This window comes from Podarcis cretensis, assembly GCF_951804945.1.
Source record: "Podarcis cretensis genome assembly, chromosome: 4".
Taxonomy (NCBI): domain Eukaryota; kingdom Metazoa; phylum Chordata; class Lepidosauria; order Squamata; family Lacertidae; genus Podarcis; species Podarcis cretensis.
Window position 1 is genome coordinate 61,097,234 of NC_137173.1, and position 17,817 is coordinate 61,115,050.

Consider the following 17,817-nt stretch of genomic DNA (forward strand, 5'->3'; position numbering starts at 1 on the left):
GATAAGAATGACACTGCTTCTGCTTTTAAAAGAAAAGTGCTGTAAAATGAGTACTTCATATAATTATCACGTATTTCCCTCGATGTTTACCCAGTGTTTACAACAAATATTGAAAACACAATAATAAAAAAACAAAACTATGTAGTCGAACAGGGGTTTAAACCTGTGGCCTTCCAAATGTGGTTGGACTCAATCTCCCAGCATGGCCAATGGGTCAAAGGTGATGGGCATTGTAGCTACTTCTGGAGGTCCTGAACTTGATCAACAAGGATACAGGAGAGTACTTAATAAGCATTTTGTCTCATTTTTGGTGAGAACTAAGATAGTAACAAATTCAGCCCATGGAAATAGATTATAGAATTGACTACTAGACCACCATCTTAGTCAGTTTGTATAGACCAAAATATTCACAGCATAGTCCTTTGCATGTTTACTCAGATGCAAATTCCGCTTTGTTCAATGGAGCTTTTCCCCAGGTAGAGTGCCTCAATCTTATTTTGCAATTCTAGGCATACTTAACTGGATGAAAGCCCTATTGAACTCAATGGGCTAAGAGTTCTTGCCAGGGCAGCACCAGTGGCACGGCTGTCACTTACCAGGTTGGGTTGGGATAGGGAGGAGGTGGGATTGGGGAGGAAGGAGCATAGTCGTGGAGCCAATTTGGAATTCCCACTGGTTTGCCCACATTGCCATGTTCAACACTGCCATCCTGCTTAGCACCTGTCCCACCAGTTGCTCCTGCCAGAAGCCCTTCACACATTCCTTCATTGTGCACTCCAGAAACAGGCCTCACAAATGTGAATTCTCTCCTTGGTCTCTTCTTTAGGCATAGGTGGAATGCCACAATTTTAACCACAACCTACAGTTTCAACCACAATTGCTAAAACATCAAAACAGGTAGATGTGATGGTAGGGTTGTATTACACTTCCCTTTGTGTAGGAAGAGTGACTTAGTTCACATTCTTAGGGTAAAGCCAACTTTACCACATATGCAGCTGAAATGTCTCCCAGAAACATCAAAGAAGGATGCACTCTCTTAATCTCAATCCCATTCTTAGTTTCAGACAGATACTTCATTTTGTTGAGGTCTCCATTTTGTTTGGCTAAGATAAGAACAGTAATGCAGCTAAGATGACCAAGATATGAATGAGCTATCAAATAAAAGTATAGAACATACAGATTTGCTGAAATTGAGAATAGATTAAACTTTCCTGTGAATTCTGGGAGACTTTCCCTCTTTCTTCCTATTCCCTCTCTCTCTCTTGTGGGAATATGGTCATTTGTCCATAAGAGCATGGGCAAAAGTTTATTATTGCAAGGATGATTTCATAGCTAAAAGCATCCTTGGAGCATGATCAATGCGTGAATAGCTCGTGCTGTCCCAAATGATTGGTTCACGTAGCATAGCATGATCAAATACGTGGTCTGGTGTGAGAACATGAGACTAATGTATTGTATTGTCTTTTATCTGCTGACTGAGGCAAAGCTCTCTCCTTGAATTTGTATCTTTCTTCGGCACACAATAAAGGTTGGGGCTGCAGCAGCTTCTGGAGGAGAGCTGTGGCCAGATTTCTGCAACCCATCATGGTGTGAGACTGATTATTTATGGATGGCGAGCAGGTTCTCGTCACTCTCTCTCTCTCTCTCTCTCTCTCTCTCTCTCTCTCTCTCTCTGGTAGTTTTGTATAAACGTAAGTGTAAATTCTTTCTCTTGTTACATGCCTGCCATCCCTGAAGCCTTCTTTGTGAAACTCCATATCGTTTCACATGCATCATTTTCTTTTTAAACATGGGAACTCTGCTCTTTTGTCAAGTACAACAAAAATATCCACAGAAGCAAATGGAATGGCATTCAGGTGGCCAACATTTCTCATGCCTGTGCTGTTCCCTGCTGTTATCATCCTGGCCTTTGCCTATTTACATTCCTTGTGCTTCGTGGACTTATATGCTTCATGAAGCAGAGATATTGCACTCCATCAATTAATGTTGCTCTTGCTAGTTTCTAATTTGTAGGTTCCCACTGCCTCTTTGTTTCCTTATTTGAATGCAATATATTTTAATTTTACAGTAAACGTCAGCTTAAATTAACATGGTTGTCCTAATGACATAATGTGACTTGAAGTTATGCAAATAACTTCTTTCCAGATATCTCTGATTAAGCTGAAAAAACCTCTTCCTAATTAGTTCTGAGATAATCAGTGAGAAATCACACTTGATTAGATATTTTAAATGTGCATCTCAAGTCCAAAATGGCAGTCTTTCCTGCTACATGACTTTTCAGAAGCTTCTTTGAGTTACTATGTCTTAGTTTTATGCAAAGCACTCTGAATGTTGTTGCCTGTTACAGCCTTCCCATGGCCACACTGAGATTAATTGCTGGCTGGCTTCAATGTGTGTTAACAATGTTAGGGAATGGAATGTTGTCTTCAACTCCCCTTAAGATATCATTGGTGGATCATCTTGGAAGTCTTACTGGCTGTGGCGGTAGAGAAGACTGCTACTGGTCTACTGCATTGCCAGTCAGTATTATTGCTTTGGCAATTTCAGTGATGTTGACTTGACCAAGGAAATACAGGATGGGGATATTAAATGAGGCATTAGAAATGGGAACTGCCCCACTGAATTCAATGGGGATCACTTCCAGGGTTAGGATTGCAGCCTCATTCCTTTGCACATTTATTCAGAAGTCCCGTTGTGCTTTATGGGGCTTACTGCCTAGTAAGAGATTCAGAGAAATGCACTCTGAACCATCATAGCAGGGAGTTGTAGTAATGGGAGAACTTAATCTGCTGAATTTTTGCCTGTTAAAGCTAGCCGGAAAAAGCTGGGAATCCTACACATGCCACATCCATCCCCAGCCTTCCCATTCCCTTCACTTTTTAAAAACACTGATATCAGCACCATAGACTGTTGCTCAGATGGTGCCTGGAGTCAAAACCCAATCTTATGTATGGGATTTACATGGTAATCCTATGCAAATCTACTCTGAAGTACGTTTCACTGGTAGCATCCTAGCAAGCTGACAGGGAATCAGAAGGGTACCATCGTTCTCAACCATCACCAACACATCATCATGGTAGGGAAGCTAGAGAACATGTATATTTTATTCATCTTTTATTTGTCATTAAAGTCCTCAGAATGCAAATGCAAGCTTCAGCAAAGTTATTAATTATGTAATATTTGCAGCTTGCTTTGAAAAAAATAATAATCCAGTGTCAATGCATGCCACTTACATCTGCATGAACTCAATCCAGTCCTGACAACAAGGAACTATGCAAACAGCAGCAATTTCTACCCCCTTTGCTGTCAGAATTCTCTGACACGCCTGAACAGAGGGCTTATGCTGTTTGGTAATATTGCGTTTAATATTGCATTGTACAGGATGTGGGTTGAGGACCAGCATTAAACACTCACAGATGTCTCAATGCTTAATGTCCCCAGATCAGCTTTCGAGGGTGAAGGACAGTACCCTAAAGTCAACTCTCTGTCCTACTCAGATGAGGCTTAGGATGGTAACCCAATTTACAGGACAGACCCATTCAGAGGCAGTGGGTCTAACAATTACGGTAGCTCCTATGGCACACTATCACCTTAGTTTATCTAACAATAATAGAATGTACCTTGTCAGACAAAAAACAAAACAAAACACACATACGCTTATTAAGTTTCATCAGAACATAAAATAATAGCATCGATAACAGCAGGGCATCAAGGTTATACAGAAGGCAAATTACATCATGACTTCTACAACATACATAAGAAGTTTCATCAAATAAGATATAGGAAAAATAAAAAGGATAAATAATAACAAAGAACACACAAACAAGGAGCATTACATATATCTATAAACATAATTACGCCAAGCCACTCATTTGGTTTAAGAATATTATGTTTTAATAGCTACATTTCAAGCAAAGAACATGACTGGAACCTGCCCGTCAACGCTTTAACTGGTTTTGACCATCTCAGCAGTTTCTTTTTACAACCAGAGAATCACATAGTTGGAAAAGATCCCAAGAGGCCATTTAGTCCAAACTCCAATCTTATAGCAATATGCTTCCAGTTAAGTAGGGAGTTCCCCAAGTACACAGAAACCTTCTGAGCAGGACGTGGGGTCAGAGAGATAAAGCCCCATGTCGTGCACCCTATCATTTAAGTTATCGTCTTTCTGTGCAGGGCTTGTATACTGGTGGTGGTATGCTGTGATTTGGTGTTGCTTTGATGTGGCAACATGGACTGATTGTTTTAATTTTCCCTCTTCCATGGAAGTCAATATATATGCCATTTTGTGAAATGTAGTCAGTTTAGTACATTTATCTAGGATATGTAGAGAATTACTTACTTTCATAAGTTGCAAAATCTAGCACAGGAAATATATTGCAAGTATTATACTAGTATGGTCATTGATATCTGTTTTGCTTTAAACACACAGAAAAACAATAATGAAAGGCTACAAATATGATAAGAAATAGATTGTCCCTGAAATATGTAGTTAGCTCCCTCCTTTGTAAATTAATCAGCAGTTACCAAAAATCTTAACATTAATAATATCTTCTCCCAATGAAGCTAGCCCTGTCAATCTTCATCTTGGGAGCATAGTTCTTGGGTAGATAGGATTTTGGAAGGTGATTCGCTTTCGACAGTACTGCATGCAAAAAGATGGACAGTTGAAACAGGAAAAAGAATTGGAAAAAATAGATTAAATACATTTAAGAAATGAATCTCTCCCTTCAGAATGTCTCCAGATCTGCAGACTTGAATAATATTTGTTCTTTTTGACTAGTTAAATCTAGGAAAATTAGCATAACCTATGTGGAAACCAAGGATGAATTTTGATTGGGAGAAAAGTTTTTGTTGTTTTTAACTTCATTTAAATATTTCTTTTCTTACTTCCCTGCCTGAAATCACTGAGCTGGAGATGATTTGGTTTGTACTCGCCAATCTATATGCCTTTCCCCATTTCTAAACCCTTTCCTTTTATTCAATTTCAGCAAGTCTTCTCTTATCGTAAAGCACTACTTTCTAATATCTCTGCACCAATCTTAGTCTCCAATGCAATCTCCTCAATTCTTTTTCTTCCTTTTTTATGTCTGGGATTTGCTGCAGCACAGCCATTAATTCCAGGATCTGCTCTCTGTTTCAAGCTCAGTGAAAGCCAAGACTTTATAGCCTTACTTTAGCTTCATCACATGTCCTGATGCCTTATTTAATCCAGGACATTTCATCCTAAAACCCAGATAATGTTTGGAATTTTTACTGTAGAAAGTATGTTGTATTTCTTTTGCTGTTAAAAATAGCTACTTTCGGCTACTCTGGCTGAAATCAATGGCTCAGCTCCCAATGATTTTAGTTGCAGCTGACCTTTGGTGAACATAGACTAATGTACTAAGCTGAAATCATTAAGGAGTACCTCTTAAACATAAGCTGAAAAGTGGCTGCTCTTGTGTTTTTAATATGGAGGCTTAAATTTACTGTCACTTCTTAAAATGCCGAATGAGACCATTCTTTTAAGTAAGTCAGTTCTTTGAGAAGAACTGGTCCAGAAAGCAATTGTTACAAAAGAACTGCAGAGTGCTAAATGTTAAGGTTCTGTTAATGGTGAATTGGACCTGGTATGCAATTTCTTGAGCTTTTAGTTTCACACTACATCACATTCTTCATGAATTATAACCAACCTTCTATCCTGTTGCCAGTAATTCAGGAACCAGAGAATACTCTCAAATGTGGAAATCAATCCGAGACCTGGGAGAAGAAGCAGTGGAGGAGGATTGGAAGACATTTAAGGACTATCTTCAAAAACATTGTAAATTATATGAGTGTTAAGAAGGATGAGAGATTTGAAAATAACAGGGCCCATAAAGTTAGTTGATAAGACTATGAGAATGAGTGAATTTTATGAGAAAAATAAATTTTGAATAAATATTGTGTTAAAATTAGGTTTTAAGACCTAGATAAAAACATTCAAAGTTAGGGACAAAACATTGGAAATGTGTATAGTAAGAATTGAAACAAGGTGATAAGTTGCTGGCTAAAATTTTATAAATGTGGAACGCAAGAGCGGGAGATGTGAGGAAGTCCAAAGGATGAAGAAAAGATGGGTACTACAAGATGTTAAATTTTATGTTTGCTTTTTTTTTCTGTCTATTATCTGTTTATTCTGTCTTTTCTCTTTTGTATTAACAAAACTCTTAATAAATTTTTTTTAAAAAAAAAAAACAAATGTGGAAATCAAGGGTACAATGTAGCCAGAGCCAAGCACTTTACGGCTGCTGTTCCTTTCCCACTTAGCTGAGAGTCAGCCAGATACAGTATTTACAAGTGAAGATGTGTATCCCATTGCATTTTTATTCCAACTGAAACCCATCTGACTTAAATTAGATGAACGTTGGCTAGTTCAGGCATGTGGATAAACCAAACATGGTATACAGGGTAAAATTATTAAATCTGTAGGACATGAGATTCCCACCATTTCTTCATTACTTGGCTCTTGTACCTTTGACAGCTGTCTTTCAGGCAGAAAGAAAATAAGTAAAACTTCCTCCTCATAAAACATCATGCCAAGGATGGTTGGATGGAAATAAGTAAATAAGCATCGTTACCTTGTGTGTGTTCCTATGGCCCTGAAAGAAAGAGACAGGGAAGTGAAGGTCTCCAATAACCCCTCTGCTGATCTTCAACCCTATATACCACTTCAGCCATTGGGGCACATATCATATCCAATTTTTCTTTTCTTTTTGAGCACCTGCATCATCCATGATTACCTATAAACCATGGCCAAAGAGCCCCTGAATTCTAACAGTTCCTCATATTTTCTCCTTGAGGCCAGATTAATGTAATCCTTTGCCACTAAGGCCTGGTGGGTTCTTTGCTGCAGAGCCCTAGTCTTTCTCCAGCTTTTAATCAAGATTATACTATATCAAGCAATATGGTGCTTCTAATGTACACCACTACATTTTTGCCATTTATGAGTCACAGACATGTTAGATGGGAGATCCTTGAGTAGGTCTTCCAATGTTTTTATTTGAACTTTAATATAGGTACAGGAGAATCCAAATTTCATTGGAGCCCTGGTGCTGTGGGAAGAGGGGAAAGAGTGTTTACTGTGACAGGCCTGGTGGATTTTCCTATCGCTGACTGGGTCCTCTGACTTTGTCTTTTGCATCAGGACTCCTGGTTTTACTTAGGCAAGTGGTGCATTCAGCCCTTGCAAACTTTTATTAGGGAACATGCTACCTTGTAAACCAAAAGAGACAAGATCCTGCTTCCAGGGAGTCTACAATCTAAAACAGATGAGAGGCAAGGTTATGACAACAGAGGAAAAAGGGTATGTGGACCAATAAGTGAGTGCCAATAAGTGCTCTCATTTTGGATTGTTAAGGTGTGAGACGTCCCCATCACCTCAATGAAATGAATTGCTGGTTGACTTCGACATGTGTCAATGAATGTGATGTCTTTTTCAACCCCTCTGCAAAATTGCTGCCATATTCTGAAGAGAAAAAAAGAGGACACGTTTGCCAACTTCTACTTTTAAATATGGATCACTATGGCGACTCTACCCATGAAAAAGTGGCCTTGTCCTGGAAAAAAGAGGACACATGGCAATCCTAATGACATGGTGTTACCTTGGCAGTCTCACTAGGTGTGAAGATAAAGAGGTCTCCTATGGTATCACCAGACAAACTTAACTGCCAATAATACTGCTTAGGAAAATTCACTGCAGTTGAATGGACCTGGAGAAGATGGAATGGGGATATTGAAAGTGGGAGGGAGGAACTGTACTACCCCTACTCCTTTTATAAGAGGCATAACATAGCTTGCTTCCTTTCCCCAAAGTTTTATCAATTCATAGATGTTGCCTATTTACCTGCTTATATTACAAGAAACAGAAGTGGGACGGAGGGCATTGCCAAAGCGGATAGGGTTAAATATCTGTTCTGTAGAGAGGCATGAAACATACCCTGCTGAGAAAGACAAAATATATGCTTGGTTGGATTCTCTGGATTTGTATCCTTCTCTTCAGTGTAAAACAATTCCATGGGGGGCTTACAAAAGCGTAAGGTACTTTACATTTGCATTCATATTCAAAACCATCAGCACTACAATCTCTCAAAGATCAAACATAAAAAGAATGGTTCTAAGTATTAGCACAACTAAAAAATAAATGAAAGCTAGATTTCATCTCCACTGCATGCTAGACTTCTGTGTTGCTACAGGTCATAAGGTACACCCAGCCCAGTCTAAGATGAGAATACAACCCACAAATAAGGAGCATCATCAGGACATCTTGCTAGAAAGTACCCTGATGCAGAAGGTCAGCTGTGCCCTCACATGAAGGAAAAACTGCCATTGCCCAATTCTATATTGCCCATCAAAAGGTACTCTGAGAATGTCTAGATATTAAAATGGCTATTTCATGATTTTATTGTCAGACAATGAAATAAAATCGCTTTTACAACCCGTAAAATAAAAATGAATTATACAAGGTTCCTTTCCCCAAGACTGACTAAGAAAGATTGTGCTCTTTTGGTCAGTGTACTTCACACTAAAAGAAAATAAATGAAGTGTAGGGGGAGACAATCAACAGCAAACACTTCTCTAAACATTTGTTATATAACAAGGTCATCTTAAAAGACTGGAAAGGACACAATCTTCCCCTAATTAAGTAGCTCCTGCAAAAACTCTTTCTTTGTGATGCTTCCAAGATTTTATTTGGAGGGCAATAAATTTGCAGTGCATATTCATTCTGCTCCTATTATAAAGCATAATTAGAAGAACAAAGGTTAAGACCAACATTTTATCCAGAAAGATCTTGTGCCAGTACTACAGTTTCCTCAGGCACTGGTGACTAGTCAAGATTAATTAGTCTGATGACCTACAAAGGATATTTTTCTCCATTTCCATTAGCTGTGCTTGGCAATGCCAAGAGTCAACAGTTGAAAATGAGTCAGACTTTACTTTATTCATCGCTGCCTTCAAAATTCTAACTTGTCTTCCTAAGATTATATCAAAGGGATAGATGAATATGAATTATGTCTTTTCAAGAGACTATTATAAGAGGAAAATAATTAACAAGGTGTGTTACAAATGGATTGCACATGCTCTGCATACAGAAAGTTCCATGTTCACTTCCTGGCATCTCCAGTTAGAAGGAACAGGAGGAAGTGATGGAGAAAATGCCTGGCTGGGACTCTGGAGAGCCACAGCTAGTCAGAATAGATAGCACCAGGCTAGGCAGACAAATTTGGCCCCATCTACACCACACATTTAGAGCAGCATCATACTTTATGTGGACCCTCCACAAGAGGTCCAGAGGGGGGTAACACAAGAATGGGCCTCTTCTTCAGTGGCTCCTCATTTGTGGAATGCTCTCCCCCAAGGAGGCTCACATGGCACTTTCATCACACATTTTTAGGCACCAGGCGAAAACAATCCTCAATACCCAGACCTTTGGCTGATTACAAATGTGTTTATTTGAGAGAATTATTGGCTTTTCTGTTTGTTTGTTTTTTGTTATGTATTTGGTAGTTTCATTTTGTATTTTTATGCAGTTTGCCTTGTGAACTATGGACGAAGGTCGGTACAGTGGTACCTCTGGTTACTTAATTCGTTCCGGAGGTCCGTTCTTAACCTGAAACTGTTCTTAACCTGAGGTACCACTTTAGCTAATGGGGCCTCCCGCTGCTGCCATGCTGCCGCCGTGCGATTTCTATTCTCATCCTGAAGCAAAGTTCTTAACCCGAGGTACTATTTCTGGGTTAGCGGAGTCTGTAACCTGAAGCGTATGTAACCTGAAGCGTATGTAACCCAAGGTACCCCTGTATATAAGTTAAAAAACTAAATAAATAAATACCACTTTAAACAATCATGGTTTCTCCAAAGAATCCTGTGAACTGGAGTTTGTTAAGGGTGCTAAACGTTGTTAGGAGACCCACGTTCCCCTCACAGAACTACAATTTTGGAGTGGTTTAACAATCAATTGCTCTCGAACTCAGGACGCAAGGGAGAAATGTGCTAAGAGGAAGGCACACTGGGCAAATCCACACTGTGATCAGCTCCCACCTGGAAACCAATGTCCCCCCTGTGGAAGGACGTGTGGATCCAGAACTGGCCTCCACAGTCACTTATGGACTCATTGTTAAAACCGTGTTTATGGAATACAGTCTTACTTGGCTACGAGTGATCACCAAAGAAGAAGAAGAAGTTCTTCCCAGGGAATTCTGCGAATTGCAACTCTCTGATGAGATTAGGTAGTCTCCTAACTAATTCAAAATTAGTCAGAATGGTTGTATGCTATGTCCCTTCCTCACCCATTGAGAAAGAATTGGTTACAAATCATAATTTGGCTCTTTAGAAATTTCACTCAAAAGTAAACATAAGGTGGCATGAGACTTTGCATGGTGCGTCATGTAGATTCCCCTGTGGCACCTCAAAATGATGTTTTCATGCAACCTTTTCAAAGAAAATACCCCAGTAAGGCTCAGCAAGGCGTTCTTTTTCTCCAAAGCAATTGTCCACCAGTTCCTCCACCCCCCTTTCTTATCTAGGCTGTGCATTGTGCCATTTCTACTGCAGAGCACAACAACATCTAACTTGTTTAACAAAACAAAAAAGGAAAATAAATAAAGCTGTTGTGCTGTGGCTGAACAGGAAATCATGCCAATGCACAGTTCAAGCTAGCATTACTTTAGTGCTTGGAGTAAAAGTCAGGTTTTTTCCTCACTGTTTGAAAAGGTCTTAGGAGGGTCTCTGGGTCCACGTCCCCCCCAGGAGCAGCATTTTCAGCGTTGAAGGATTTTCACAGATTATTTTCTCCCTTTTTAATTCTGCCTTTTCCAGGGAGCTAAATAAACTTTGAATAGGTTTTGGACCCTTTGGCCATGCTTTATGTTTACTACGTCTTGTTCTTCAGGTAGGAAAATTGGAACAGAAGTTGTATGTAAGAACCAGCCAGCCTCCTCTGAGGCCTACAAAGGTTGCTCCTGACAGTGACATACAGCGTGGTAAACAAACCTGTCTAGATTTGAAGGAGGCTGCAGGGCTCGGTTTAACCACCGTGTACTACTCAGAAATGACAAATGGAGATGTGGAAACCAGAAAGAGTTATGCGGCAGGGGCAAGGAAACTAGTTGCTTGCCACTTAAGACATTTCCCCAGCCTTTCATCCCTGAGCATTTTACCTAAATCTAGCTCATGTCAAGAGTAAAATGAGCACTGAGGCTTTACAACACAATCTTGGCGCTTATTTGCCTCTAATGACAGCACAACATTTGCAGCAGAATCTGTTTGCTCATAGAAATCTTTTTTGGCAGATTGGATTTGGCTAATCTGAGGCAAAGAAGGAACAGATTTCACAACCTTGCAACTAATAAAATTCTCAATCTCATTTATAATATTGTAGAAACACTTCATTTAAACTGCATAGCTGTTTCATTGGTCTTCAAAATACATTAAATTAGCATTGACATCAATGCAGAAAGAAATTGGGATTCCTCTTCTCTTTCATGGTTAATTCATGGAAAGAAGCATGGTCTGAATTATATTTCTCATCTCTTTTATTGCTCTGCACTTTATTCTATATTTTATGGCAGTTTTGTTTCTCTACATTGGTAGCAATGTATTCTCTCTCTCTCTCTCTCTCTCTCTCTCTCTCTCTCTCTCATGATCCATTAATCTCTTTGAAGTTTGAAGGTTCAACAAAAATTCTAAACATGTAGGGGTTCCCAGACCCTTCTAGGAAAGTACCCTTTACACTTAAGAAAACAGGGAAGCCATCATATTCAGCAGATCTATTTTGGTATTATAAGCCTGATTCATATTTACCCAGATTATGTGGTAGGTCCCAAGAAATTTATTCCATATGGTGGGACTCCAAAATGCAACCATAGCATATGCATTTGCTTATTTTCCACATTTTATATTCTGCCCTCCAACAGAACAGCATTCCTAGGGCACCTTATAGAAAAAACAAAATACACAATAAAACAAGCCCAGGACAACAATACATAATAACCACAGAGCAGAAGACCACAAAATAAAGCACACTGCCCAGAAATGTTTAAAAAGGCTTTCAAAGCCTGGGAAAATAAAAAGGACTTTTCTGTGTAATGGGGCAAGCCTTCCTGTGGAGGGTATTCTAAAGATGGCTCCTTCTCCATTCACCCACTTTAGAAGGTAAGGGACCCAGAGAAGAGCCTCAGATGATGACTTCAGTGAATGGACAAACTGGTACAGGAGAAGATGGCCCAAGACAAGTAGGGTATTCTGCTCTGGTCAGACCTCACCTGGAGTACTGTGTCCAGTTCTGGGCACCACAGTTCAAGAAGGACACTGACAAACTGGAACGCAGGGGGTTAGACTCGATGGCCCTTGTGGTCTCTTCCAACTCTATGATTCTATGATTCTAGGGTGTTAAAAGGTAAACACCAGCACATGTAACCAAGCTTAGAAACCGGGCTGAAATTATTTCTGCACAAAAGAGAGATGATTCAGTCAATTAATGCCTGTTAGCTATCTAGCAGCTGTGCTTTGAAATATTTACAAACCCATATACAATGTATTGTCATAGGACTGCTGGTGCTCCTGTGAGACATTCCCATTCGGCCCCAATAACCAATGCAATTGAACCTCACACATGTTACGACGTAAGACAGAGTCTGACAATCTAGAAGGTGCTCAGTTTTGTGGCACCACATTCCTTAATTGTTGCACAATTGAGAGGCGCTACCAGAGGCGTAGCATTGGGGGGGGCACATTTTTGACATACATATGAAGTTACATATGAAGCCATTCTAATTTGTCTTTCCCCATCATTTGAAGGCAAATAGTTAAAATGTAAGCTGTCTGAAGCATCATGGCGAAATAAACAGAACTTGCCACCTTCTTCTACATCAATAAGCTTTAAAAGTGTCACATTCTTGTTTGCTGACACTTGTAGCAGAATGCTTGCATTTGGCAATATCTGCCAGTATTGGACACACTAAGGGAACCAGGCATGTTATTTGTTGTTGTGAACTCTCCTTTTTATTCTTTACTCATCCTGTTGCCATAGAAATGAATCCAAACACTAAACACTTTTTTCTTCTTCCCGACTTAAAGGCCACTCAATCCATTTAATTCCAGAGATTCACCATCAATTGTGTGGGAGAGGGGGGGAAAAACTGAAGTAAAACAATGCACTGGGCTGTTTAATAAAAAGAACCTTGATTTGCACAAGGCTGTGAGTGAATCAAACTGAAAAGCCCTGGGAAAAAGGTGAATCTGTGCACCAGAAGATTGCCTGCCTCTCCCTATTATTAGGTACAAAAATAGAATGGCTCTTGTAAATTGCTGCTAACCTCATCTCCAACAAACCTGACAGGAGAAAGACCATGCTGGGTAAGCTATTTTGATATTTAGAAAATTAGGCTTTAAAGAAAAATGTGGTGAGACCTCAAATTTATGCCACAAAGTGAGACAAAAGAAAATAGCTCCCTCATCTGCACAGTCTATAAATGGATACCAAAGCATTTCGTGAGCTAAATTAAATGCAATGTTCAGGGATGTTCTTATGAGATTTCACCACTTTTACCCGCAGTGTTAATAGTGTCGGCGTCACTTCACATAAATTATTTTCCTACATAGATTTCATTCTGTAAGAAAACAGACTGTAATAAAAGTCAAAGACTCTTTAGCATTTTGCCCACTGAAAACCATGCATGTGCTCTTACATGAGAGTTATATGGGCGATATTCACACCATATATTTAAAGCACTATGATATCACTTCAAACTGCAATGGCTTTCCCCAAAGGATTCTGGGAACTACAACTGTTCCTGGACAGGGGACAGTGATATAACCTTGAGGCTAGATTACTCGAATGCACTCTATGTGGGCTGCCCTTGGGTCTGGTTCAAAAGCTCCAGTTGGAGCAGAATGTTGTGGCCAGATTGCTGATGGGAACTTCTGGTCAAGAACCATTGTTAAAACAGCTGCACTGGCTGCTAATCTGCTACCAAGCATAGGTTCAAGGCTCTTGTATTGATTTACAAAACTCTGAACAACTTGGGTCTTCCAGGTTCTTTTTCCCCTAAGTCCCCCCCCCCCCTGGAAAAAATCAAGAAATTTCAGACTTAATCCAATGAGTGTTTCTGAGAGTTACTGCTTTTCTATTTATGGCACAGAACAGTTAGTTTGTAAGGGATTGTGGGAGTAATTTAATCCATTTTCTTGTACTGGTCAGGATTTCCATGCCAGGAATGCTTCTTATTCCTCAAAAAACAGAAATCTGTATAATTAGACATCAGGAATAAATACAATGGGAATAATCAAGATGAATATAATAAAGTTCAACCTGCAACTCACTCCAAGTACTCATCTGCCTATTTCTGTTCTACCAAATGGGAAACGGTATAGACTTACATGGTATTGCCCCAGCAGTAGTGTGTGGCTGGTATGCCACAAAAGCAGGTTTCTACTATTCTACTCCTGGAGATGATTCTGTGAATTCTTGTTTTTCCATAGTGGAGTTCCCGTGTCTTTAACAGCTGCACAATAAGAATAAATGAATCTCATGCCCTCCAGTCTTCATGCTAGTAAAAGCTGTAGCTGTTGGCTATTTACCTTCTGCACAGCTGTTAAATGCACACAAGGTAACTCACAAGGAATATCTATCTATCATCTATCTATCATCTATCATCTATCTATCATCATCATCTGTTGTGATCTTTTGAAGGATGGGATTGAATGAAAGCTCTTCATTTAAGAAAATTAATTCAGGAATGTGCACTGCACATTCATTTTTTAAAGACAGAGAAATATATCCCATAGTAGGTAGCTAACCAAATATGCATTACCTGGAGCATGGTTTTGGGCTTCGTTGCAAAATATATGTTGACACAGAAAGATGGGCAACAATATCTATGCCATAAACAGAATATTCTGTATTGCTGCCGCAGGACTGTAAGAATTCTACATTATACCATGCCTAGCCATAAGCAAACTTGCTTTGTAAATTACTGCATTCCTTTATTCCACCACTCACTCATCTATTTTCAGTATTGGAAATGAGAAATAACTATTAAGGCTCTAGCAATATGTGCCAAGATTTCTATTACCATTTCCAATATTCAGCATTATTACACATTATAAGTACCCAAGCCTACATGTCAAGTTGCCACAACATCTAGTAATGAGTTTGTCTTGTTATTTTTTTCTAGAAAGTGTGCTCCAAAAGTATGCTTTGCTAGATATGTTCATTTTTTTTTTAATCTACATTAAAAATAAACTGAGCTACACATGACAGTAGTAAATCTATTTCCAAGCTATTTCACCTACTACTTTGTATAAACTAGGGCTTGGGAGACCAACCAAGAGCCATAATAGCAGAAGCAATTGGGTAAGGATGCTTGGGACTGAGTAAATGTATAATGAAGGGAACTATTCTTAAAAAAAAGAAAAAAAAGGGGGGGGGAAAGAACACAGAAAATGGGAACTTTTTCTTGAACATTTTCCACTTTCTCTAACTGATATCCCCAATCAGAATTGAATCTGGAGGAGTTTGTCCACTACTGCGTGGGCTTTACCAGGGTTGGTTTTTTTTTTTTGGGGGGGGGAGCAAAACCCACATTGGTCACTTAGTTAAGTATTTCTATTGTTTTACTTGATCTAAGGGGGGTAGCTGCCTCCCCCTTGACCAAGCCCATGCCTTCTACCCCTTTGGAAGATACAGAGGACATGTTTAGCAATAGCTTACATTTAGAATTTTGAGGAATTATGATGTCACTCACAAAACGGAGGCCGTGGAGGTGTGGCACATGGCAAAATGGTCCAGGAATGGCCCCATCAGCCACCTTCATGCTTTTTTACTGTTATTTATTGCTCTAGCACTCTCTGTACATAAATTGGATATGGTAAGGAGCTATTACTTTGCTTAATTACTTCTTCCTATTTTCTGTGGTCCCTGAAGACTAAGCACTAGAGGCTTGGGTGTAAAATTATTTCCCCACATTTCCTAATTCCCCCACAACATACTTCCTTATCTCCTACTCCACTTATAAACACTAATATGCCCATCCACTTTCAACCATGCTGAGACACAGGCAAATGACCTTTCCCCCCAACTTTGCCAGCATAAACAGCAACCAGTGGTGGACTTGGGGCTCTCAAATTTGGCTGATGCTAAAATTTGGCACCCCTGCCTCTCATGCTCTGTTCTACAGCATTGTTGTGGCAGCCCCTGCAACGTGGCACCATAGCCGCACTGGTCATGCTACCCTAAGACTGCCTCTGCGGCAACAAATACCCTATAAGAACTTAAGCTTCATGTACCTCACTTTAACAGATCACTGCTGTGTGCAAGTCAACACAAAGGAAACTATACCTAATACTTACTACATAGGAAAATATTACTAAGTTGTATTACGTAGAAAACTTCCTTGCTGAAATCTGCACATTTGATTTATTAGAAGGACATTTTTACTATTTGTCAGGATCAATATTGGTGCCAACACTATCACACGCAGAATATCTAGTTGGGTCATTTTTCTAAATAACTGTGATTAGTATTGTTTCAAAGCTGCATAAGGCATATGATGATGACTTCTGTGGTGATACTCTACAATGTTGCTATCAATAATGAAGCCAATATTAAGAGAAAATGATGTGAATATGGAGATTAACCTGCATGAGGAAATTTCACAGGTACTTTATTATAGTTTCAGAACTCAATATGGGAATTAAATGAAAAGCATAATATGAACAAAAGATATTGCATCAAATAGGGTCAAAACTAGATGATACATTAAAGGTGCACAAGTGCAACCACACATTTACCTTTTGTAAAGCCCTGTTCCATGCCCAATAAGTGTTGGACACCTTTGCCCGATGGCACTGTGGCCCATAGATTTCAGCAAAGTACTACACAAGGTTTTTGCCCAGTATCCTCTCTGTGTGATGGGCTCATGGGAATAAGCTGTCCCATGAGCCCTTGCTGCGGGGGGGGGGGTCCTATATAAAGCTGCTTCCCCTTGAGCTCACAGCCATTTTGCTTTGAGAGCTTCCCACCCACCCTTGGGTTAGAGCCTTCACTGAGCAATTTTGGGTTGCTGGTTGACAGGGCCAGAAATGATTTTTTCCCCCACTCAACCTGATTGACGCTTGGTTGGGTATTTTCTCGCCTTTTCCTCAGTGAAATTATGGCTTTCCTTTGTTAGGCAGAAGGACATTGTTTGTATGAGGGCAGAAATGGCATTGGGAAGGATCAGCATGGTATAAGGGGGCCCCATAATGTCAGGAGTCCCAGTTTCTGACTTGACAACACAGCAAGCATGGTTAATTAAAGAGGAAGATTTAGAGTTCTCTAACATGCCGCCAGCCTCATCAATCATGATGACCCTTCTGAGCTTCTCGTCCGGTTACAGAAGAGATTGAACTTTCTCACTTTGCACCTTTTGCCTTGTTTCTGGTCTAACAGCCCTCCCCTTAGCCTATCCTTAGGAGGGACTGGCTCAGCTCCAATGCCTTCCTGTTCTGACAAACTGCTTCCTTCTCTGTGCCAGTAGAGCATTGGCTGGGTTCTGACTCGCCCTCAGCCATTCTCTTATCAACTGGCATTCCAAGGGGCAGGGGAGCTGGCACTCACTGATGCTCATTCTGCCTGGCAGTTAACCCTCTCTGTTCCAGGCAGCTTTCTTCAGCTTGTTGCAACCCTTCACTGTGATCTGGTTGTAAACCTTCACTGGGGGCTGGCTGCAAACCTTCCCTGGTGGCTGGTTCATTCATGACACATAAGGGGCCTCAGGGGAGGATTGACCATAGCAAACCTAAGTTTGGGTTTGGTAT